This window comes from Protopterus annectens, chromosome 7.part1 (assembly GCF_019279795.1).
Source record: "Protopterus annectens isolate FY-2018-M chromosome 7.part1, PAN1.0, whole genome shotgun sequence".
Classification (NCBI taxonomy): domain Eukaryota; kingdom Metazoa; phylum Chordata; order Ceratodontiformes; family Protopteridae; genus Protopterus; species Protopterus annectens.
In genome coordinates this window covers 263775748-263802551 of record NC_056740.1, presented here as the reverse complement: position 1 = coordinate 263802551, position 26804 = coordinate 263775748, and positions in this window count along the sequence as shown.

Genomic DNA, 26804 nt, shown 5'->3' with positions numbered 1-26804 from the left:
ATGTATCTTTATTTATTATTAAATTGTTACTGCCAGATACCAAAATAGATGTGTATATGCCTTTGTATCTTTTTTCCTTCACTTCGTGACATATTTGTTCACAAAAACTTACCGGATACCCTCTATTTGTGAACAATTCCATGATGTACTGTAATTCATGATGAAAATCTTTTTCATCACTGACCATCCTGGCAGCCCTGACCATCTGTCCCTTAACTATGGCCTTTTCTGATGGTCAGGGTGCCAGCTGTCAAAATGTAAATAAGCATTTGAAAATGTAGCCTTTCTGTGAATCTTTGTTTTCAAATTTTTTGTTTGTTCATCTAGTATAATGTTTATATCCAAATATGTTATATTATTTTTACTATATTGATGAGTAAATTTCAAAAATCTAACTGTTGTGTTGATGTATTCCAGAAAGGATTTTAAAGTATTTTCATCATGATTCCAAATAATAAACACATCATCAATGTATCTAGTGTACATCTGTATATATTGATAATATACTGATTGAAACAAATAATTATTTTCCCAGTAACTCATGATTAAATTGGCGTACATCGGGGCGCATGGTGCCCCCATGGCTATTCCGCTTGTTTGTTGATAATAGCTGCCTTCAAAAAATAAATAATTATTTTTAAGGACCATCTCCATCAAATTAATTAATGTATTAATTTTCTCTTGTTCATAGAATTTTGTATCAAACAATTGCTCTTCTAGCCATATTAAACCTATATCATTTGGGATGCATGTATAAAGATTGCAGACATCAATTGTGACAAATATACATTCTCCTTCTATTTTGATTTTATTTAATCTATCCAAAAAATCCCATGAATCTTTAATAATATATGTAAATTTTGTCATGCTTTCTTTGAAATGGTAATCCAAGTAATGACTAATATTGCAAGTTTTACTTCTTTTTCCATCTACTATAGGTCGAAATTGTAGATTGTTTAGGCCTTTGTGTATCTTTGGAATTCCAAAGATACCACTAATTATTGGGTGTACATTTTGAAAATAATCATGTTCTTTTTCTGATATTTCTCCCTGATATAACATGTCATCCATTGTTGTGTCTATTCTCTTAAAGGCTATATTAACCTGATTCTTACTTACTTCCTCATAAGTATCACCCAATAACATGTTGGTCATATAATTGCTATAATCATTACTTTCAAGTATGACCATACCATTACCTTTATCAGGCCTCATAATTCTTATCTTAGTATTTTTACTTATTTCATCCAAAAGGCGTTGTTCATCTCGTGTCATATTATAATGCATTTGATTTCTATATGTTTTATGAAATCTTCTCATTGCATGTTCACTAATTTTTCAATCATATTTGTATCTTGGTGCATGGGTGGATTGAAGGTACTAGGTTTAGTGAAGATCTTATTATGTTCATTAAAGATTTCCGTTTCATTTTGAAAAATATTTTTAAATTTAATTTTCTTGTAAATAATTTTAAATCAATGATAGATTCCACTAGATTTCCTTTTTACAAGGGACAAAACTAAATCCTTAGCAAGTAATTCAACATGCTCTTTTTTTATATTAAAGCTAGAGTAATTAAAGACCCTAAAGTCTTTATTATTGTTAGTCATTATCACAGGATTATGCAAACTTGCCCGTACATTGCTATCAAATTCAATACTCCCATTACTCTCATTGCCATCATGTTGTACACCTTCATTACTTAAAATGTATATATCTGGGTTACTATCTATAAAGAAGTTGACTTCATGGATATTATTGTCGTGATACTCTTCTTGTACATACTTTAATTTTTCCTGTTCTAAATGTGTGTCTGCACTTTCTATCTTATTGCACATGATATCTTCATATTCGTATGTGCTTAGATTCAGTAATTCATTATATACTTCATAATTTGTAGATTCTAAAAGTGACTTCTTCACGGTATTATATGAAGTTATACAATGACCTAAATTGTCATTAATTGTCAAACTCACATTCTCATTGCTTATCAGATTTAAAGTGCCATTGTGCTTATTAAACTCGAGGTCTTCATTATTATGATTTTGCTTATGTGTACTACCATTATTATCAATGTCCATCAGCATTCCTGTATCATTCACTGTACTCACATTATTGTAACTACGATGTTCATGCAGTTGTACATTACTCAGTTGTGTTGAATCAATATGCCTATCGTCCGTCTTTTTCAACAATTCGGCCTGTACTAACCTATTGCTTATTCCTATTTTTTTATCATAGTTAAATTCTTGAACTAATGTCCCCCCCATCTTTGTTAAGGTTACATCGTCAAGCAAACAATCACGTCGTCCTTCTATTTTCAAACTTTCCTGACTGTTATACAATGCAGATGTACTATCGTACCTATTACAATACATATTAACCACATCTTTACAGTTCTTATTATTGATGTGATTGTTAGAAGTACTCACATGTGAAACGTTTACAGCATAATAAAGATGTAAGTCATTGTGCTTCAGTGTACTTTGATACAAATAGTTCTGCTTGTTTTCGTGAAATACTGCATGGTAAGTTATTTCTTTTTCCACCGTTGCACTTTGTTCCCTAAAAAATTGTTGTTTTTTGGTTTGGCTCCTGTAACCCAATGTTCCTGTTGAAAAATGCGATCCGCGTTATGTTTTATTCGGTCAGACCTCCTTATACCATCCGTCGCCATGCTCCCGTTGTTGTCTGCCGCGGCTGCGTCTTCTTCTCCTTCTAGGGGTGGATTGACGTCATCCGTATCTTCCGTGGGACGTGCGTGTGCTCTGTTGCCATGGTTTGAGGCTGTACTTTGAACCGATTTGGGATATGTTTGTTTGTTGGCATATCTATTAATGTCTCTTTCTATTTTGGAATTTTTCTTGTGAAAAAGAATGTCACAACTGTGTGTGACATCGGCAATGATATGTGAGTACTGTTCATAGTTCTGATCAAACAACAAATCTTTAGAGATGTCTCCGTTGAGAACTTCAAGTTCATTAAGCAAATTTTCAATTGCAATGTTGTTATATTTAATGATGATTTCCATTAATTGAATACCACATTTATCAAAGAAGGCGTGTAATTCGTCAAGCATTAATGTTTGTCGTTAAGCTACCATTTGGATATCTCAAAGGCGAAGACCCTTTGGAACAATACCCAATTCTATGTTTCTAGTTAGGTAGCTATTTTCAAGTTGTGTTCTTTTTAACTTGAATAGCTTTACTTCGAACGCCTTTAACATTTCTTGTATTGATTTACCAGAATTTGTTGTTTCCAAAACTGTACGTGGTATTGTAACATTTTGTTGAAAACTATAAGAATTCTTTCTTAAAAAGTCAAAGTTGTTATCATTATGAAGGCATAACCGCCTTCCTGAATTACCTTGAGGTGTGGTATTTGGTGGTGTAGGCTGCGTTAGGGGTAAGCCTAAGCTATCCCCTGTGTTATTCACCGTTTCCGCTTCTTTAGATAGAATTTGCTGAATGAGAACCGAATGTTCTCTGAGGGTTTCCTGAATCTGCTGCAACACACTCCCGACGTCCACTGTGCCACTCTCGCCAGCCATAAACACTAATAACCAAGTTCAAACACAAACTGTTTGTCCAAAAAAACGAGAATGAAGTAACGCCAATAAAGAGAATAAATTGCAGCTGCCCAAGAACCTCCACACTCACGTTGTGCCTTAAGTACAAGATAAACACCACCAAAGCGTACCGAAAAATCTTTTATTGACCTAGGTTTCGTTCATCCACGAACTTCATCAGAATACATTCAAATAATCATTCATTGCGTATTTATATCATTTGACTCATTCTTAATTGATTAATTGTCTCAAATTCCCTCCTTTTTTATTTAACTAGTTTAAAGGGGTAATGAGATTGTACAGCAGTTTTACTTGAGGGATTAGTTCTTCTTGGAGTTCATGTAGGACGCAACCCAGGACGCCATCTGGTCCCATGGAAGCAGTGTTTTTTGCTTTGGAGAGGGTGCCTTCACCTGAGCATCAGAGATGTTTGGGAGGCTGCACTCTACCGGGATAGATACTTGCTCTTTTGGGGGGGAGGGGGGGGAGAAGTTTGCACTGAACCTGTCTGCCAGGATATTGGCGATGTCTGTGGGTTCAGTGTATTTTTTGTCGCTTAGAATCAACTCAGAACAAGTCTGGGAGTTGCATCCCAGGTTCCTAACATAACTGAAAAAAGCCTTATGATTGTCTTTAGTGTCCTGTGCAATTTTTCTCTCGAAGCTCTCCTTGGAGGATTTTTATGAGGGATCGTAATTTTTTGCTAGTACTGATCAGAGATGCCTTCCCTTTTAGGGATTTTGCTCTATCATGTAGTAGCTTCCTCCTTCTGTTGTACAGTTTATTTATGGCTGGGGTTCACCAGACTGGACGCCTGCCTTTGGATGATTGGGTCTTGATTTTGTTTGGGATAGCATGATCCATGAATTCCTGGAGATGTCCGTAGAATGCGTTTATATAGGATTCTGCAGTTTGGGCCATAGTTTCCACTGGCCCTGGGGCCTTGAAGGATTCCACTTTGGTTTTGAGAAGTGTGATGTTCGCTTTTGAGAAGTTTTTTACTGTGGTTTTCTGGGCTGGGGGTGGGGTCAGGATGTGGATATCCAGTGAAATTAATTTGTGGTCTGATCTTACCAATGAGGGATATACTTCTGGTATGGAGCATAGAGTCCCCATGTTGGTAATGATCAGGTCTAGTATGTTTTCCCCTCTTGTGGGAGTGGTGACTACTTGTTCCATAGCATTTGAGTTTATAAATTCCAGGAACCTTTGGGCTAAGGTGCTGGGGCTTGAGTAATGCTCCCCGTCTATGTTTGGGTAGTTGAAGTCACCCAATATAATGGTGTTCGGAGAGATCTTCATGTTCTCCAATGTTTTCAGGAAAGCCGAGTGGGATTCCTGACTTTGAGAGGGTGGTCTGTAGGATGCTATAAACTGAAAAGCAGTCTTGCCCACTGTCAGTTGCACATGGATGGTCTCCGATACTTTGTGCAATGCCACTAACCTGGAGGTGTGGATATCCTTGATAAATATGGAAACTCCCCCTCCTTTTGTGGTTTGGTCTGGGTTTTGGGGCCGAAAAGCATGACATGAGGTATAACCTGGTAGTGCTGGGGTGCTCTCTGGAGCCTTGAATCAGGTTTCTGTCACTGCACAGATATCGATGTTCTCCATACTGAGGAGAGCTTCAAGTGCATGCATCTTGAGGTTAAGACTTCTGGCATTTAGCAGCATTACCCTTAGTTTTTTGTTCCTTGTGCTGTCTATTGAGGTGGGTTTGACTTTTGAGCCTTGCCTAAAAAAGGCACTATGGGGGTGGCAAGAGCCTTTGCCAATATCCGAAAGCCCAGGGGTGACAGGTGCAAGCCGTCCCTAGTGAAGCAACATGGCTTGTCGAGCATGTCATCCCAGGCTGACAGACACTGGATCCCCTTTGAATGACACCAAAATTTTAGTCATTTGTTAAAATCGATCATTTTGTCTTTATACTGTGCCATCATTCTAGCTGAGAGTAAGATGCTGCTCAAGGTCAGGGTCATACCGGCCTGGGCTACATGATCAGAGAGCTCTTCTATGTCACTTTTCATGTAGTCGAGGGAGGTACGTCTCAGGTCATTCACGCCAGTATGTACTATGACTGAGTCATATTTGTATTTGCTTTGGAGTGACCTGAGTGCTTGCGTTATGTGGCGGATCCTAGCACCTGACAGGCAGCTCACTGTGACCTTCTCTTTATTCAGCCTGGTGAGCGGGACGTCAGTGTGTCTGACAATAGAGTCACCTATTACAGGAGTATCAGGTGTTTTATTCAGCCTTAAGGGCTGTGACTGCTTGGCACACTGACTTTGTGTGCTATGTGTTGTACGTGTTTTGTTTTGGGGTAGCGTTTGCTTGGATGTCTGCTTTGGAAGTCTCTGTTGCTTAGGTAGATTTTTATTTAGAGCCTCCGAGTATGTTTTTGTGCTTTTATGTGTTTGGTTCATTGTTGTGGTGTGTGAGGTTACCTTTTCCTCCTGACTGGTTACACCAGTTTTGAGATGAGAGAGCTCAGTCTCCAGTTTGGCTATATGGTTGCATCTCTCACATATATTTGAACCTGTTTGGAGGAGGAGAGGGTTGTCCGTGTACATGAGACAGTTGTAACATTGCCTCAAAATTCCCAGATTCACCAGCTGGACTGGAGAGGAAACCATTGACTGACCTTTGGACATGCTAGAGTAATATAGGGAACTGAATTAAAATGGACCAATAGGGGACAAGGTAATCGAAGAGAGTATAAGAGTAAGTAGTGCTTATGGTTTATTAGTGCTAACTTGTAAAATTACTTATTTGGACCAGTGAGGGGCCTTAGAATGAGAATATGGTGTTTAATTTGAGAGATAGAGCAGTTCTAAGGGAAAAAGTGAAGAGCAGACTTTGTGGAGCCAGGAATAGTTTAAACCCAATTAGGCGGCGCTGCCCGATGTTGCGCTATGCGCAAAAACGTGCAAAACCGCGCAAAAGAGGGTTTTACGAGAGGGAGATCAAGGAGTTAGGAATTGACCCAAAATGGCCAATACAACTGCAGTTTCAAGGCAGTAACCACTCCCACAGGGGCAGGCAGGCTGCTCAATGTTTATCACTGCCACTGATGAACACAGAGACTTCCCTTTAGCCCAAGCAAACAATGGCCTCCAAGAAACTTACAAACAGTTCAGAACAGCAAATCTGTAACTGAACTTTTTTAAATCTCAGAAAAGTGGGAAAAAAGCAAGATGTTTTGTTTTTTTTTAAGGAAAGCAGAGGTTCACAAGTATCAACAAGTTAGAACAGTGCAGTAAATGACCCCACACTAGAGTGCTAGGCCAGAGACAGATAAAATGCAAGTTTTAAGAAAAAAATGAATTTAAAAATAAGTGCAGGCAGGAAATTCAGTAATCAGCTCTAGGTTGTGTTCTAAATACAGTTACCAACACAGAAATCAAGTTTAACAAGCCATAAAATGCTCAAAAGTAGGCAGCAATGCAGAAAAACTTAACAAATAATCTGATGCAAAATACTTAAAATCTCAAAAGTGGCTCCTTTCTAACTATCAGCGTTTTCTCCTCTTGGTGGGTGCTTCACCAACAGCCAACAAGTCCAAAAAGACGCCAAAACCATGAGGCAATCTGTTTTTAAGAGAGGGAGATCAAGGAGTTAGGAATTTACCTAAAATGGCCAATAAAACTACTGTTTCAAGGCAGTAACCACTCCCACAGGGGCAGGTAGGCTGCTCAATATTTATCACTGCCACTGATGAACACAGAGACTTCCCTTTAGCCCAAGCAAACAATGGCCTCCAAGAAACTTACAAACAGTTCAGAACAGCAAATCTGTAACTGAACTTTTTTAAATCTCAGAAAAGTGGGAAAAAAGTAAGATTTTTTGTTTTTTTGTGTTTTTTAAGGAAAGCAGAGGTTCACAAGTATCAACAATTTAGAACAGTGCAGTAAATGACCCCACACTTGAGTGCTAGGCCAGAGACAGATAAAATGCAAGTTTTAAGAAAAAAACAATTTTAAAAATAAGTGCAGGCAGTATACTTTCACATACAATACTGGGCAATCTGTTAGTGTTGCTAAGCACTGCGGCATGCCATGCAAATATGCTTAAATAGACCCAGACATACATAACTAATTACATTCAGTTTCTAGTTTTAGATGTCTAGCAACTGTCGGCTATGTATATATTTCTGCGTCGTGCACAAAGCAATTAAAAAAAGAATAACAGAAAAAAATATTTAAAATTGCATAAAAATGTAATTATGTTAATTAATGACATCCATTTTCTATTTTTAGATGTCTGGCATGTGTCAGCTCTCTATATGTGAGCACATTGGCATTGCTGCGCTCGGTGCCACGCAAACATGCAAAAAATGGAAAAAATATTTAAATCTAAATATTACACATTTGACCCAATTCACAGCATTTCAACAGCAGTGGGGAGCAGTACAAGCCATCCATGACCACAGGTAGCCTCTACATGTCTCCCTACACTGATTCAATAACCCTGTTCTTATGCCCTCCCTCAGCAGCTCGTCATCATTAATATGGATGGTGAGGCCATGTACTTGGATAAATTCCATGTAGGCTCTACACAGACCCTTCACAGATTTTTATTAAATCCTGGGAGATATATATATATATATATATATATATATATATATATAGAGAGAGAGAGAGAGAGATACATATTTCATTTTTCTTTTGTGCAAATTTGTACCATATATTCTTTAGTAAAAACTACCATTCACTTAAGATATAATGCCTGTCTAGTAACTTATATTCCTAAAATTTACAACTTACCTTTCCTTAATTTTAAAACACTTAAGATATAAATATGTTCATTCATACCCAATCCTGTAGATGCATTTCACCTTAGTTGCCACAGTAATTCCCTATATTCTACAACATTTTTTCATCCTACCCCTCTAGGGTCTTTCAGAACCTTGTTCAACACTGCAAATTTGTACATAATAGTCTCCTCCCTATGTAATAATGAATACCTACATAAAGCATTATTATTGTTCATTTTACTATTGGCATTATAGATGTTCATATATCCTCTATTTTAGTGGGTGTTCAGTCTTTCCTACATAAAAACCTAAGCAATCTTGGCAGACTGCAGTATATACAACTCCTGAAGTACCACAACTTGCTGTAGACTTTAATCTGAAGTGATGGTCATTATACTTAAAAGACAATGTGCCCCCCTCCAATGGATATTTACAAAAGTTTCACATTCCACACTACTGTGTCCCCATTTTGTTGGAACTTGGTCCTATGAAACATATCATTTGATTTTTAATGGCAGGTCTTTCAAATTATTTTTTCAAATTCCTACCCCTTTTATACACGGTAAGTGGGTATGTCTCCCACTATTTTTGTAATACTTGTGCTCAATTTAAAAATAGCTTGATTTCTTTGTATAACTTTCCTAAATGGTTGGAGCTCTGACTATAATGTAAGGCCATAGCCTGGTTTGGAGCTCTGACTATAATGTAAGGCCATAGCCTGGTTTGGCACTCTGACTATAATGTAAGGCCATAGCCTGGTTTGGCGCTCTGACTATAATGTAAGGCCATAGCCTGGTTTGGCACTCTGACTATAATGTAAGGCCATAGCCTGGTTTGGTGCTCTGACTATAATGTAAGGCCATAGCCTGGTTTGGCGCTCTGACTATAATGTAAGGCCATAGCCTGGTTTGGCGCTCTGACTATAATGTAAGGCCATAGCCTGGTTTGGCGCTCTGACTATAATGTAAGGCCATAGCCTGGTTTGGCGCTCTGACTATAATGTAAGGCCATAGCCTGGTTTGGCTCTGACTATAATGTAAGGCCATAGCCTGGTTTGGCACTCTGACTATAATGTAAGGCCATAGCCTGGTTTGGCGCTCTGACTATAATGTAAGGCCATAGCCTGGTTTGGTGCTCTGACTATAATGTAAGGCCATAGCCTGGTTTGGCGCTCTGACTATAATGTAAGGCCATAGCCTGGTTTGGCGCTCTGACTATAATGTAAGGCCATAGCCTGGTTTGGCGCTCTGACTATAATGTAAGGCCATAGCCTGGTTTGGCGCTCTGACTATAACGTAAGGCCATAGCCTGGTTTGGCGCTCTGACTATAATGTAAGGCCATAGCCTGGTTTGGCGCTCTGACTATAATGTAAGGCCATAGCCTGGTTTGGCGCTCTGACTATAATGTAAGGCCATAGCCTGGTTTGGCGCTCTGACTATAATGTAAGGCCATAGCCTTTTGATAATTGTTTTGATTCCCATCACCATTTTCTTTTCTGGTCAATGGCAAATCACTATCACACAAAACAGGTTTAAACTTTCTTGTCCACTCTTTTAAGCATCTCATCCCTCAATTTTTTTCAGTGTTTTGTTGGGGTGGTCCCTTTGTCTAACTATTTCACACAAAATATCCATTTTAGGCAACCTGACCACTGGTCCTTTAACCAGAGGGAGGATGGGAAATCTTTCTCGAATATAGAGAATTGGAGTGGCAACTAAGGTTAAATTCATCTACAGGACCAGGTATGAGTGAACATATTTCTAGCTTAAGTGTTTTAATATTAAGGAGAACTAAGTTAAACATTTTAGGAACCATAATTTACTGGACAGGCATTATATCTTAAGTGAATGTTAGTTTTTACTAAAGAAAATATTTTACCAATTTACACAAAGGCAAATAGAATATGTCTTGCAAACTTTTAGTCCAATTAAATCAGAGTAATTAAAACCATGCAGTTGTAGATTGATTGTAGATTGAAAACATGTTTCTGCATTGTAATAGCATATATATATATATATATATATATATATATATATATATATATATATATATTCAGTATACATGCAATTTGTGTTGATAGAGCTGTCTATTACAAATCAATGGAGATCTTTAACTAGATCATGTGCTATTTTCTGAGGTTCATGATTGGTTGTTTGTTTTAATTATATAAACTACAGGTTTGGTTTGTATTTTGGCTCTGATGAAGTTCCAGAAAAGGGAAAAAAGTGCTTAGCTTGTGTGTTGACTAGTTGACTATTTGTATATGGATTACAATAAACAAGTGACTTAATCAAGCATCTTGGTCCTGACGATTATTCCTTCTTTGTACACTGGTTTGTTTGAGTGACAAAAAGTATACCTTACATTTCTGCAATACCTGTACTAGCAAAATAAGTGTTTTTTTGAGTTAGCAGAAATGTAGCTGCTTTGAGCTAAACAAAGTTGTGTGAAATTGTAATGAGCATCATATTCCTCTACCTTGTGATTTTTTCTTTTTCTATTACCCTTGTAAAATATTCCTTGTTCTGCATTCCTTCATTAGTTCAGCTGACATGCTTAAATTGGATTGTAACATGATAATGTGTTCCTAATTTATGTTGTGTAGTAATGCAGGCTGGTGTGAAATGGTTTTGCTCTCTGAAAACAGAAGTAATAATTGCCGTCTGTAATTCAATTACCAGTTGTAGCAAGTTATGTTTTTTCCTGGAAATGCACTGGAGACTGTAGTAAGTCATGGGATATAGCTGATGTGAATACTTGTTCAGCAATAAAACTATTTAGAATAATTCTATATTTGACAGAAACAGGTCAGGAAATTTCAACATAGTAGCATGGTAGACCATCTTTTGGCTGGGTGTCTCAGAGCACAGTTCAGTGGTCGGTAAGCAATTGAGCATGATTTCTCTCTATGCAAAATGTGTGAATAATGTGCATATTATTTATATTCCTGTTAAGACGCTGACCTACACAGTATAGATGGTACTTCATGGCCTGACATGACAGCTTACAGAATGCTAATATGATGTCACAGGTGCCTTAGGTTTGCTCTTGACACCTCTGGCAAAATACTTCTACCTGGGGAAGTGGTCACTGCCTTTTTTCATCTGTTATAGAAGAGATATCTTTTTCTGAACTTGATTGTGACATTTTAATTTTTCCTGGCAAGCCATTGAGGACTGCAGTCACTAAATGAGACTGATCTGATATTCAGACTGCATATCCTTCCCAGTACAAACACTAATGTAATATGTAACAAGCCATCATTTTTCTTTGTGAAACGTCAAGCTGAAACAACTAAGCACACTGATTTACAAGTACCAATGCCTTCTCCATCTATCCATCTTTACAGATATGAAGATAGTACATGCTGAAGAAAAGATAAGGCTGGAATACTTAAGGCCAGTGAACAGTGAAGGGATATAATTGTACTTGTTACAGAAACAATTTGTCACTGAAGCATCTGCATCTTGCATATGAACTTGCAGTAGAAAGCATCTATAATACAGAGGAGCAAACAGTACCAATTCAGACCACCAAATATAACAAACAACTCTGCTTTTGAATTTTTAAGACTCACAGGACCCTGTCCTTCCAACATCCAATTACCACTGAGTTAGTTGGAAACTAGGCCCAGACATCCATGTGTCCAGCTGTTGACTACAGCACCAGTTCTAATTTCCCTGAATCAGACTTACATTCCCCAGACACTAAATTAGGTTCCCTTGTGTCCTCTGATAAACTTCTGTCTCTTGTGACACACTGCAGGAAAGTTGAGACATCCCTGCTGTCTCATGCTGAGGACAGAAGTCTGTGTGACTTGGAAATATAGTCAGCCCAAAGTAGCTTGGGATCCCCTGTACAATATGTTGGACTACTCTCCCTGACTATACATACTAGCATTTTTTCAAATTCCTGGGGACTAGACCACATACTAGGCTGCCTTTTCATAACTGCCAAGTGTGCCCTATCTGAGCCTCTATTTAAACTGCTCAACCACAGCCTATCTACAGGGTTTGTTCCTGATGCCTTCTATGTGGAATCTGCATGTCCTCCAAGCATTTGTGTGGGTTTCTTTTGGGTGCTGCGGTTTTCTTTCACATTCCAAAGACATGTCTGGAGTGTTTTACCCTGGGCCTCCACTGAAAATGAGCTCTGTCCCATTCAGACTTTCCTTTTAAACAAATGTAAAATAAATAAATAAGGTAAAACAATACATACCTAGAGAACAGCCACTGTGACTCCCTTATACAAAGGGTTGCTCCCTCAGTCTCAACAGCCTTATATGCAAAGCCATCAAATATATCACAGCAGAACTCATTTATGCAGACAAAGGCAACTAAACTAATCTAGATCCCAATCAGTCTAGTTTTCTAAAGGGTAGATCTTATTGCCTGAACCTAATAAGCTTTTTTTAAAATGTTACAGTAGCTGTGAACCGTGGTTATTCTGTGCCCATTGCTTACCTTGACCTCTCCAAGACTTTTGATACTGTCTCCCATGTCAGTGTTGTGAAAAAATATACACGCTTAAAGTAAATTCCTACATTATCCACTGAATCACAAATTGGCTATCCAACAGATACCTTGTTGTGAATGTTGCTGGCTCCTTCTCTGAATGTAAATTTTTAACTACTGGGATGTCATAAGGATTAGCTCTGGGCCATCTCATGTTTGGCATTTATTTTGCAAACGTCCAAGCGAAGATCCCAAAAGTGTGGTTCACCAGGTTTGCTGATGACTGCAAACTGGGTGCTCTTAACTATTTATTCAATACAATACAATACAGCTCCATCAAGGGCTAGACTATGTATATTCATGTTGTACCAAAACTAGTCTAAAAATCTAAATGAAAAAAGATGCTACACAATAGCATTCAGCAGAAAGTTAATTCCCCGTCATAAGTTATAAATGGTACTTCTTTTCAAACACAGTCATAAGAGACCTAGCTACCTATGTGTATAACTTTCTCTCATTCAGTCATCATATTGCCACCTCTTCTTCTTCTTCTTTTGGCTCCCATTAGCGGCCGCTAAAGCGGATCAACTGTTTCCAGTTCTTCCTGTCCTCTGCATCTGCCCTGTCACACCAACCACCTGTATGTCCTCTCTCACCACATCCATAAACCTTATCTTAGGCCTTCCTCTTTTCCTGTTACCTGGCAGCTTCATCCTTAGCATATTTTTTCACATCTTCAACTCTGCCACGTCAAGCTCTGACTCCTGCCATTTTGTCAATGCCACTGTCTCCAACCCATATAACATAGCTGGTCTCACTACCCTCTTGTAGACCTTCCCTTTCACTCTTACTGGTACTCATCTGTCACAAATCACTCCTGATACTCTTCTCCACCCACTCCATCCTGCCTGTACTCTCTTCTTCACCTCTCTTCCACACTCACCATTACTCTGAACGGTTGACCCCAAGTACTTAAACTCATCCACCTTCGCCACCTCTACTCCCTGCATCCTCACCATTCCTCTATCCTCCCTCTCATTCACACACATATATTCTGTCTTAGTCCTGCTGACCTTCATTCCTCTTCTCTCTAGAGCATATCTCCACCTCTCCAGGGTCTCCTCCACCTGTTCCCTTCTCTCACTACAGATCACAATGTCATCTGCAAACATCATAGTCCACGGGGACTCCTGTCTGATCTCATCTATCAACCTGTCCATCACCGTTGCAAATAAGAAAGGGCTCAGAGCTGATCCTTGATGTAATTCCACCTCCACCTTAAACACATCCGTCACTCCCACTGCAGACCTCTCTGCTGTCACACTACCCTTGTACATATCCTGTACCACTCTTACATACTTCTCTGACACTCCCGACTTCCTCATACAATACCACAACTCCTCTCTAGGCACCCTGTCATATGCTCTAAGTCCACAAAGACACAATGCAACTCCTTCTGACCTTCTCTGTACTTCTCCATCAACACTCTCAGAGCAAACACTGCATCTGTAGTGCTCTTTCCTGACATGAAACCATACTGCTGATCACTAATCATCACCTCCCTTCTTAACCTAGCTTCCACTACCACTTTCCCATAACTTCATGCTGTGACTGATCAATTTAATCCCTCTGTAGTTACTACAGCTCTGCACATCACCCTTATTCTTAAAAATCAGTACCAAAACACTTTTTCTCCATTCTCAGGCATCCTCTCACTTACCAAGATATCATTAAACAATTTAGTCAAAAAACCCACTGCCATTTCACCTGAACACCTTCATGCTTCCAAGGTATGTCATCTAGACCAACAGCCTTTCCATTCTTCATCCTCTTCATAGCTATCCTTACTTCCTCCTTGCTAATCCACTGCACTTCATGATTCACTATCCCCACATCATCCAACCTTCTCTCCCTCTCATTCTCTTCATTCATCAGCCCCTCAAAGTACTCTTTCCATATTGCCACCATAGTCAGAAAATCCTTCTATCTGGCCCAGTTAATTTCCAAGGGAAAATCTTTAAGATCCAAAGAAGTCATTCTGCCAGGGTGCTTTTCCTTTATCAGAACCATTATTGACTATAATCCCTCCTTTGGTATGTACAAATCCATGCACGTTGCTCAATTGGAAAGGCCTCAATGATTTCTAACCAATAAAGTTAAATGTCTTAAATCCTTCAACTACCATGACAGATTAGCATGGCTCTCCTTATACTCAGTAGCCTACAGTGAATCTAAGTGACCTGTCCTTTTTGAGCCATGAAAGGCCCAGTCCTATTTGACCTCCTATTTCTTCCCAATACCAGTGGATCTACAAATACCTGCACTAAGAACTTAAAGCTACAGTAACAAATAAACAAGATCTGCTAAAGAGATATTTTCCTAACTCAATGTATTCCTAGCCTATGGAAAATGTTACCACTAAAGGTCAAACAAAGTATTACTTTGTTTACCTTTAAGGTATGTCTTGATGACTGGATAAGTAGACATAAATTTACACAAAGATTATAGATTCACAGAGTCATAAGGTTATAGATTCACAGAGTCATAGACTTGTTACTAGGCTAATGACCCAAGGGCCCTTTCTAAACATAGAAAGAATAATGATGTTTTGCATCCAAACAGGACATTAAGGGCCAGACATTTATAAGCTACCTCTGTCTATAAGGGACATGGATCCCAGGCCTGGTTTAAACTTCCTATTCCCTTCCACTTGTCTAGGTTGTGCTTAAACTGGGTAATAGACAAACTCAGCTTCACATGGATGAGAAGCCTGTTCCATAGGAGAGGCAGACTCTGGGATGCAAATCTCTCTCTCCAGCATGTTCTGTTTATGTCAGAGACAAAATTCAGGTTCCTAGACTTTGTATTTCTGGCACTCTTTGACTTACAAATACTATGTAGGAGATTCATAAATGTAGGGTTTACAGATGTCTTGTAAGCCAGGCATAGATCACCCCTCAGCAATCTATAGGAGACTGAGTAGAGGGAAAATATTTTAAGGTGCTCTGCATAAGGCAGGCTTGTTACACCTTGTATTCTTTTTGTAAGGAACCTTTGAGGTCGATCTAGTAGTTCCATATGCCTGGTCAGGTACATACTAAAGGGAGCGTTGTACTCCATGACTGGTCTGATAAGGGCAAAGTACAGTGGGATAATGACCTCTTTGGAATTAGATGCCATGTCCTTACTTATAATTTGCGCAACAAAAAAAGATTTCCTCATCACTGTGGCCACATGGTGGTCAAAGGTAAGGCTACTATCTACATGCATACCCAAATCCCCGACCACTGGGTTGATTATTAGGGGTGTATTATCAGCATGATAATTAGCCAGGATGGTTGATTCCCCAAATCATACAATTATGCATTTCTTAGCACTGAGTTTAAGATTATGGCTTTGGTACTATTTATTAGTCAGTGATAGACCTTCTCGAACAGTGCTAGTGTTTGCAGGAGAGTTGATGATAATCCTCAGCTTGTAATCATCTGCAGTCTTAGTCAGCCACAAACCTTCAGAATTTGCTTCCATTTCAGAGAAATAGATGCCAAAAAAAAAAAGATTTAAACCCTGCACCCCTGTCACAGGAAGTGACTCTGCACCCCTGTCACAGGAAGCAGCTCATTAACAAGTTGGAGATTTAGTCCTCTACACTAATTGCCATACTAATTTTGGAGGGGAACACTATTAAGTGCTTGAAAAGAGTGACAAGAAATGTTACGTTTCTCTGCTTAAAGGTATACATGGTTAGCATCTTATGCTCCACATGATCACTTGCCTGGTATATTCCTATGTTCCTATATTCAAGTGACAGGGACCGAGTGTTGTCAGGCCAAGAAGAGCCGTGGTGTCTGAGTGATGACCACGTATGCCCATGCAACAGGGAAGAGTCTCTGACTCATACTGCTACTAAAAAGAAGAGTATAGGTGGCAATCTCTACACCCATGTGATAGTGGGAACCTGTACCATATCATGCATATTTGCATGAGTTTGTGAGATATACATCTTCCATCTTATGTTTCCAAAATAACTGTACAAGCAAAACACAGAAGACTCCAACAGTTTGCAGTATCAGCAGAGTGTGGGAAAATTGGACCCCTGGTGGACACCAATCAGTGCTGATGACATTAAAGCATTTTTTGGAATATGCATTTACATAGACACGGTCCCTCTTGCTGAGCATAGGAAGTGCTGTGAGACACACCATCTGCCTGTCAGTTACCCCATTGCCAAGGTTATGCCAAATGCAAGGTTTGAAAAAAATTAGACTGTACTTCCACCTGAATGATAACACCAACAAACCGACCAGGGGTCAACCAGGCCATGATAAGTTGTGCCACATGTCAGTAATGAATGATTTGCTTGAGACTTTCAAAAGGCAATATAACCCCATAGAGAGGTTTCTATCACTAAAGCAATGGTGGCATTTTGAGGTCATCTGTCTTTCTGCCATTGTATGCCAGGCATACCACAGAAGTATGGAGTGAAAGTGTGGGTGCTGGCTGACAGTAACAGTGGGTATGTCAGTAACTTGCAGGCTTGCACAAGAAAGGAAGAAGGCACACCAGAGTTTGGACTTGCTCATTGTGTAATCATGAGTCTCACAAAGGATTTGCATGGTGAATGTCACCATGTCTACTTCAATAACTTCTTTACATCAGTAAGCCTGACTAATGCATTACTGCATCAAGGAATGCACTTCTCTTGGACTGTGCACTGCAATCATGCAGAATGGCTATATGACCTCAGCAACAGTTACTAAGTGAACCCTTGCTTTCTACAGCATGGAAGTACACTGATACAGTCTTTCTGCTGGCAACTGAGACAGAGCCAGTAGAACTTAACTCCACTCTGCAGAGAAGTCAGACAGATGACTTAATTATAATGTCCAGTCTATCTCTCTTACCATGGTACAACAATCACATGAATGGCATAGATGTGTCAGATATGTTACATACACAGTATGCAACTGGAAGAAGAGCAGTGAAGTGGTGGATGTATCTCTTCTGGTATATGTGGTATTCCTTCAGTTTTGAGACAGGAAAAATGACGAGGTTTATTTCAGACATGGAAATATTTACCAACAAACAAAAATTAATTTCTCAACTGCTAGCATGACATTTGCCCATATCTCTTGTGCTTTGGAAAAGGAGCCCTGCACTGAGGGAACTGAACATGCCACTTCAAGGGGAACCACATTATCATATAAAATACAGAAAGACAGATGCTGTTTCTGTCTATTACAAAAGAAGCACATGGAGCCATCATAAAGATGCACTATGTGAGGTATCAAGTTGTATAATGACTGCTTTGCAGCCTACCACAATTATGCAGAGTCTGGTGAGTCACCATGATGAGATTAAATCATATCATAGTGAATACAATACTGACTGCCTTTGCCAACAACACATAAATTATCTTGTATCACTTGTGCATGCAATACTTATGCAGTCAACCATGCTTTATGCCTATGTCCTTCCATTTAGACACCCTTTGGCTACTGTTCCTACTAGCCATGCATCCATTTAGACCCATCTATTTGTGTTTGTCCCTGTCCATGTGTGGAGTGATCTGTATTGGAGAACTGCAGGGCTACATGGAACCAAAACTAGGTCTTCACTGGTGTGGTGGGTGTGTCTGCCATGGCAGGTGAGACTGAAACTGACACTTAGACATGCCATCTGTGCATGTGCGGAGAGGTTCCTAGGTTCATATATAGTGACAAGGCATGCAAATTGCTCTTGCTGTTGCTCCGTGCTATGTGCCATCACAGGACAAGTGGAGTGGTGAGCTTTGCTCCATCTTTCTGAGGGACACTGGGTGTGAGTGTGCATGTGGTATGACCTGTAATGGAAAACTATGTAGCCACTTGGCACCTTCACCAGGTCTTCCCTGGGAGACCCAGTCTTAGTGTGGTGGATGTGTCTGCCATGCCATGTGGGGCTGATGCTTGGTCCCATGTACAATTGAAGTTCAAGTGGAGAGGTGGACTTTTATCTGCCCTTTTCTGGTATAGTGGGTATGTATGCATTTGGTGTGACCTGTAATAGAGTGCTGCAGAGCCACACAACACTTTGCTTTGACTGTGAGTGTGTGTGTGTGTGTGTGTGTGTGTGTGTGTGTGTGTGTGTGTATATATATATATATATATATATATATACACACACGTGTGTGGACTATAATTAGTCAGATAAGCATTTATTTGTCACATGACATACTAGGAACAACAGAAAACAGCACAATTTCACTGTTTATTGCTATTTCTGAAGTAGTTAAATGTTTTATTTTTGTACGTATGGAATCTTGGCAGAAGCGCATTTGTATATGTGGGCATACCTATATCCACTGGGTAGTGGTGAAAGCAAAGAAGACAGGGGGAGTAGACATTTGGCTGTGTGTTTAGTCTGTATACACTGAGTGGGTGAATAGGACAGGATGCGTACTTAGGGTTGGAAGAACAGGGCAGCCACCCTGGGTGAAAAGTGTTTGTGGGACTGATCAGCCAAACATGATCACTCTTTAGTCCATACCAACATTTAGAAATAGATACCAGTATTGTGGTCAGAACTGAAGACTGTAGTGCTTAATTCATGGTATAAAATGTAGCAACTCCAGTTTCCTGCAGTTTAAAAGAAAAAAAAAATGTTTTTTTTCTTTTTTTTCTGTTAAACCTGAACTCTGTACTGCTGTGCATGCAGTATAAGCTGTACTAACAATCAATATGTTTGTTACAGTTTAAAAAAAAAAAAATTTTTTTTTTCTTTTTTTTTTCCTGGCAAACCTGAGTGCTGTACCACTCTATGTTTGGTATATAATGTCGTAACTGCTTGCTACAAATGTAGCAAGTATTTTGCTACTGTTAATATGCTTTTTTTTGGTGTGGGGGGGGCACAAGATCACATGATGGCATTGAGCACAAAAATAGTTACCTACACCTCTGGAGCAGGAGAGAATTGGAAACGGGTGAGCTGATTCCAGTATTCAGGGCAGAAAGGGATGAAGACATGACCCCTAATGTTTTGGAACTGCACATTGGTGGCAAAAATATTATATATTATTTGTAAGAAATACTCTTCACTCCTAATTCCGATTCAAATAAACATACTAACTTCATAATCTTCTCATTCCAAAAATATCCAGTTGGAAATGGTGACCCATAACAAGCTACTAGGTGTCACCCTAGACAATCATCTTAAATGTAATACTCGTATTCAATCAGTAATGAAGAAAAGTCAACAAAAATTAGACATCATCATCTACAAAATATCTAACTTTCTCACTGAAAAATCTGGTTCCTAGGATCATAAGTATGTGCTATGCTAATAGCCACCAGGGTTTTTATAAGCCCAGCAGTGCAATCCAACCTAATTGTGTCCCTATGTATCATGGGTGTTTATTAGGAAGGGATATATTAGTTAGGAAGTTTATAGAGGATACATGGGGAAGTATGTTAGCATGGTCACTACTGTCTCCCTCAGTCTATCAGAGACATAGGACCCAGTAGCAGGGTGAGCTTCTAATTTCCCATCCATTGGTCAAGGTTAACTTAAAAAGACCTAGGCATGAACTCTCCTTCACATAGATGGGGAGCCTGTCCAATAGCCTGAGAAACCTCAGAGACACACATCTGTCTCACTAACATGTCTTACTTATTTATGTCACAAGCAAAGTTTAAGTCCTTGGATCTAGTTGTTCCAGTGCTGTTCATTTTGCAGATATGCAAAACGTCCATCAGAACCGGTTCTGAAGATGTCTTGTACGGCAGTCATAGATCGCATCTCAGTAAGTTGTAGGAGACAAAATGCAGAGACAGGGCTTTAAGGTGATCATATAGGACAAATTATTCATAATCTGGATCCTCTTGCTAATGAACCTTCGTGGGCATTCCATCTGTTGCATATGACTGATCAGGTGCATTTTGAAGTGTTCTTTGCACTCAATGATGGGTCTGATAAGGGCTGAATAAAGTGGCACTATGACTTCCTTGGAACTGGATGCTATGCCCTTAATTATAAGTTGGATGATATACAATAATTTTCTTACTACCTTGGACATATGTTGGTCAAATTCCAGATTACTCTCTACTAGCTTCCTAGATCCCTGACTACTGGGTTAACTCTTAAGGGTGTCTTATCGATGGAGTAAGTAGCCCGGGTCACAGTTTTCCCAATCGGCACTATAATGCATTTCTTGGTTTGAGTTTTAATCCACAAGTTTGGTACCAGTCATTTGTCTATGTTAGACTCGCTAGTAGTAAGATGATGGGAGAATCGATTATAGATCCCAGTTTGCAGTCATCTATGAACTTGGTCAGCCAAAGGCACTTGACATTAGCCTTTACCTCTGACAAGTAGATGCTAAATAGAAGCAGTCCCAGCATGGAGCCCTGAGGTACCCCTCTTGTGATCTCTCTCTTAGTGAAGGTGGTATCACCAATCCTGACATCCTGGGTCCTGTGAGTCAACTGGTAATCCACTGAGTTATTTAGGGGCTTATTTTTATTTATTTTGTTTTATATTTGTTTACCGGGATGGTCTGACTGCACACTGGTCCATTTTCAGCAGAGGCCCGGGGAGAAAAGCTCCACAGTAAGGAAAAAGTTAAAGAATATGAAAAAATACAGTATACATCAGTATGCACTAACAAGATATATATATATATATATATATATATATATTTATATACAGAAAAGGTAATTAAACATAGTTAATAATACATTATGTTTACAATATCAGTCAGCAGTATTTGTATCTTAGACTGTAATATATATTACAGTAGCTGCAATTTGTAAGTGAGGTCTATAGAGTGGCAGAAAAGGAGGTCTTATGTAATACAGGGGCACAACCAGTTATTCAGTAAGCGTGATCTAAGTGAGTTTTTAAAGAGAGTAGCAGTGGAGGCAGAGATCAGAGCAGAAGGAAGATTGTTCCAGGTTTTAGTTATGGTGTGGGAGAATAGTGCTTTTCCTGCAGAATTGTTAGCCCTTGAGATACAAAGGAGGGATTTGTTGGAAGAACAGAGAGGATGATTTGTATTATAGAGGGTAAGAATTTGGCCTAGTGCAGGAGTTTTTTCAGGATGTCTTATCACACTGTAGGCAATGACTAGTTGGTGATGGTTTAGAAGCTGGGGAAGTTCTAGCCATTGTAATTCCTTTAGTGTTTGACAGTGGTGGGTTCTAAAGGTGGAGTTGTTGGCAAACTTGACAATTTTATTATAACATGACTCGAGTTTGGTAAGGTGAGTTAAATAGTCATGATAGGTCATGTTTCAAGGTATTAAGGAGACATCTCAATATATTGTTGGGACAATTCTTGTAAAACCACTGCTACATCCTATCTTCTTTCAAGTCTACTTTATGCTCCTTTTAACATTAAAGTTTCATTAATACAATAATTGGAACTCAGCTATAACAAAATTGCAAAATTTGTTACTCAATCAACACACCACTGCCTAGCCCTCAAAAAAACTACACTGGCTTGTATTCTGAAACTACCTCAGTCTTTCACAGTTATAAACTATCCCTAATATTCTCTTTTTTCCAGACAAGTGTCCCTCTCTCAGTTCTGTACTAAAATAGCATACTCCATTAAGGCCTTTCCAATCTGCAGACTCATTGCTTCTTGTCAAAAAGCTCCTGATAGCTGTGTTTCTCCATGTACTCACTATTTATGTAAAATTTGGAACCCTCTCTCTCCTACAATAAGTCAACTACCTTCCCTCAATCAGTAGAAAGGGAATTTAAAGAATTTCTTTTTAATTTCTGGTTCTACTCCTGTACTTGCTTAACAGGCTAACCTCACTTATTTTTATTAACTATTGCAAGTTTTACTCTCCTGCACATTTTTTCCAATTATTTGCTTTCTCTAAATTTGTCTTCATTTTTACTCTACAAACTTCCTTTCCATTGTTTAATATTTAATTCCTATTATATCAAATACGTATGACATTATCCTTAGTTAAGCTATCACTTTTACACTTTCCTTCATTAGTTCCTAGCTATTGTACTCTAGCATACCTCTCAAACTGTTAGATCAAGAAATCTTGACATAGCCATAAATAATGGGGTGACAAAGGCCCAAAAATAGGGACACATTTTAAACATTGTACTTACAAGCTTAGAAGGTTGATAGATTAACAGGTTTTCCTTCGGCATTAATTTTTCTGAAGGGTATGAAGTCTGAAACGCAAATATCTGTCATTATTTTCTGACTTCAATCCTCAATGATTTGCCAATGATTTGTCAGAAAAACACAGTTTTATGAGGAAAATAAAAATATGAGGCAAAAATCTAGACATTCTGTGAAAAATCTGTACAGTTGAGCGGTATGTTAACTCTAGTTTTCTTAGGTCTGTTTTCATTCCTGTACATTATATGCCAGCTATTTTGCTCTTGAACTGCATTTTCTTTATATAATCTCTGCATGTCTTGATCATACAATTTTCTCCCCTCCCTACACAGTTATCTGCATGAAGCATTTTTCTTTCTTTCTTTCTTTCTTGGCATAATATATTATTTAACTTGCATCTATTGAGGTCATTTTCATCTTTGAACATATTGTAATTATATTTTTGCTTTTTGTACATACTGTTATTACAGTTAACATTTTCTTTTAATATACATCAAATATTGTTATTGAGATCAATCCTTTTTTATATTTGGAGCTTTCCTTCCTGGCTTCTGCTGAAAAAAAAGATCTTGCATGGCCTAGTTGAATTATCCTGGTAAACAGACAAACAAACAACCAATAAATAAATAAAATAAATATATATCACCGTCGCTATGCAAGCTGAAATGCATATACTGGTAGAAGTGAATTCATTGTTGCCAGTGGCCAGGATAAGTTTGCCTTCCATTATTCAATGACACATATGGAAGGGTACTATGAAGCAGAAAGCAGATGAAAAAAACTGTACGCTGACAAATAGAAACATGAGGGGAGTGATACTAACATTCAGAAGGCCAGCATGCAGGACCTCACCATAACTACATCATTCCCTGAACTCTACCTTCATGATGGGGTGCACTTGACATATGAATGGATGGATTACTTCATGATGGATATCAGGAAGACAATCCTTATGAAACTGTGTTCCCTGTGAAGTTTAACTGACAACACAAAAAACGTGACCCTCCTTTGTTTCATTTCTTTCTTTCCTTTATTTTTCCGATACAATATAAAAGAATAGATTTGTGATAATAAAGTATTTTACTTGATTATATATGAGTCTGTCTCCTAATTGTATAGAATGTGTAAACAGATGTGCACATATGTAAGTATATGGTACTCCATGGTGTGAAATGTAAGCTTACATAATGCTGCTCAAGTTGTCACTGATACCTACTGTCTGTCTGCTATTGTTATACATATATTTATACTTGTTTAGAAATGCAGTATGCATATCTACAAAAATATCACATTTCTGTAAATATCTCATGTACTGTCCACCTGGCTGCACTGTAGATTAACACTTCACATGTTCAGTCACCACAGTGGTCAGCAATGGCTCATCATACAAGTGAGGTGCTCTGTCACAAAGATAATGGGGGTTATTTTCTGAAAATATTATGAAATGTCATATATATATAATTATATTAATAACTTCAACTAGGAGTTGTGCATATAGTACTTTATGGTATCAAATTAAAGCATATAAAGTATTGCAGAATTTGTGAATGATACCTCATGCCTGCCTTCTACTGATCTACAGAAGTTTATACTTAGTAATACAATAATTCCCATAAATAATTCTCTAGTGAATCCACCTTTCTCATTCCAACCCATGCCTACATCCCTAATTCAAAAATTTCTAACCAAATTAAAACCCTGCTCACTCTCAGCCGATAACGTACCTGCAGAATACTTACAGCTTGCAGCCAAGGCTATTGCATGTCCAGTCAGCATTCTTATCAATCGCTCAATTATTGAATCATATGTCCCCCTTCTATGGAAAAAAATCCATTATCCCACTTCACAAAGGAGGTAATGCCGACAATCTCTCAAACTACCGGCCCATCTCCATCCTCTCCCCACTATCAAAAATCCTACAAAAATGTATTCAAACCCAGCTACTCACTCACCTCATCAATAATAACCTCTTATCTCCCACTCAACATGGACACTGCCCAGGTCATAGTACAACCTCAGCTCTACTCTCCTTCACTGACATAGTAAACAAAGCTCTTGATGCTGGCTTATCCACTTCTGTACTCTTGCTAGACCTTTCAAAAGCTTTTGACACAGTATTTCACCCTCAGCTTTTGCAACACCTATAGAACTTGGTGGCTCCCATAGTGTAATAACCTGGCTTTCCTTCTACCTTAACAACAGACAACAATCAATTAAATGGCAAAACCAACAATCTGATTTCTTAGTAAACAACACAGGTGTCCCACAAGGATCCATTTTAGGACCACTACTTTTTAATATATTCAGTAATGATCTAAATAACGTCTCCCAACACAGCAGACTAATTCAGTATGCAGATGATGCAACTATCATCTCCTCCTCCAATAATTTCACCAATCTCCAATCACCCAAGATGCCTTCTCCTCTATAAAAACCTGGCTAAATGACTCTCAATTAATGCTTAACCCCAAAAAAATTTAAACCTCCAACTACAGAATGTAAAATTCTCTCTCATAACAAAACTATAATCGAACTGGTAACATTTACAAAACGTCTAAGAATTATTATCAATGACAAACTCTCCTTTGAACAACATATACTGAACACAGTAAAAAAAAAAATTCAAACTAGGCAAATTATACCGACACAAACTCTACCTTGATAATCAAACTAGGATCAAACTAGCAAATACTTTGCTTATTCCATCCCTTATGTATGGGAGCCCCATCTTCACCAACCTATATGCATCCCTTAGTAATAAGCTACAACAATGCTACTATAAATTAGCAAAATTTGCATCTAACTTGCCAAACTGCTCATACCCCTGTACTGCTGTCTCAAACCTGTTCTGGCTAGAATATCACCATTATCTCCAGCTTACTCAAGTAATTATAGCCCATAAATTAATTTTCCAACCCAATAACTGCCCCACTCTCCAATCCATCTTACACATATATACCTCTACTCAATCACTCTGCTCTTCAGAGAAAACCCTTCTAAGCATAGCAAAACCCAACAAGAGAGCAGGACAATGCCTATATTCCTACAACATAGCCAAACTATGGAATACCCTCCCCTTTACCATTACCCAACTAGACTCCCTAAAGCCCTTTTATACTGCACTGAAAACCACTTCTTACAAAATCCAAGCTGCACATGTAATATACAATTTAAGCCCCCCTAATTATATAACTTATTAAACAAAAATCCTCCATTCCATACCTCTGATTTCAATCTATTTCAAGTACATGGAAGACCTTACTACTTGTTCATCACAATGTACCATAGTTATGTGATATAGTATATTAATCTGTATAACATCTGTTGGTAATTATGTAATTTCTGTGATGCTTGTTTGTGTTTTATTTCTCCCCAGATCTGTAATGATACTGACATTTTTTTTTTATTTATTGTTGTTGTTAACTGTGGAGCTTTTCTCCCTGGGCCTCCACTAAAATGGGTCTTTGCCCAGTGGACTTTCCCGGTCAACAAATGCCAATAAATAAATAAATAAAATATGCATATTTGCATAAATGTCATATTTCTGTAAATATCTCAGGTATTGTACACCTAGATGCATCATAGAATAATATTTTGCATACCCATTAGCTATAAAGGTCGGGGATTGCTCCTCAGACAAGTGGATTACTCAGCAACATAGAGAATGTGAGTTATTTTCTGGAAACACCATGATTATATGCCACATATTCATAATTATATTAATAATTTGAAACAGAAGGTACGTATATGGCACTCCATGGTATCAAATGAAAGGTTACATAATGCATAAAGTGAGAAGTTGTAAATGATACCTGTTGTCTGTCAGCTACTAATCTGTAGAAATTTATATTTGTTAAGTAATGTAATGTGCATATTTGCATAAATATCATATTTCTATAA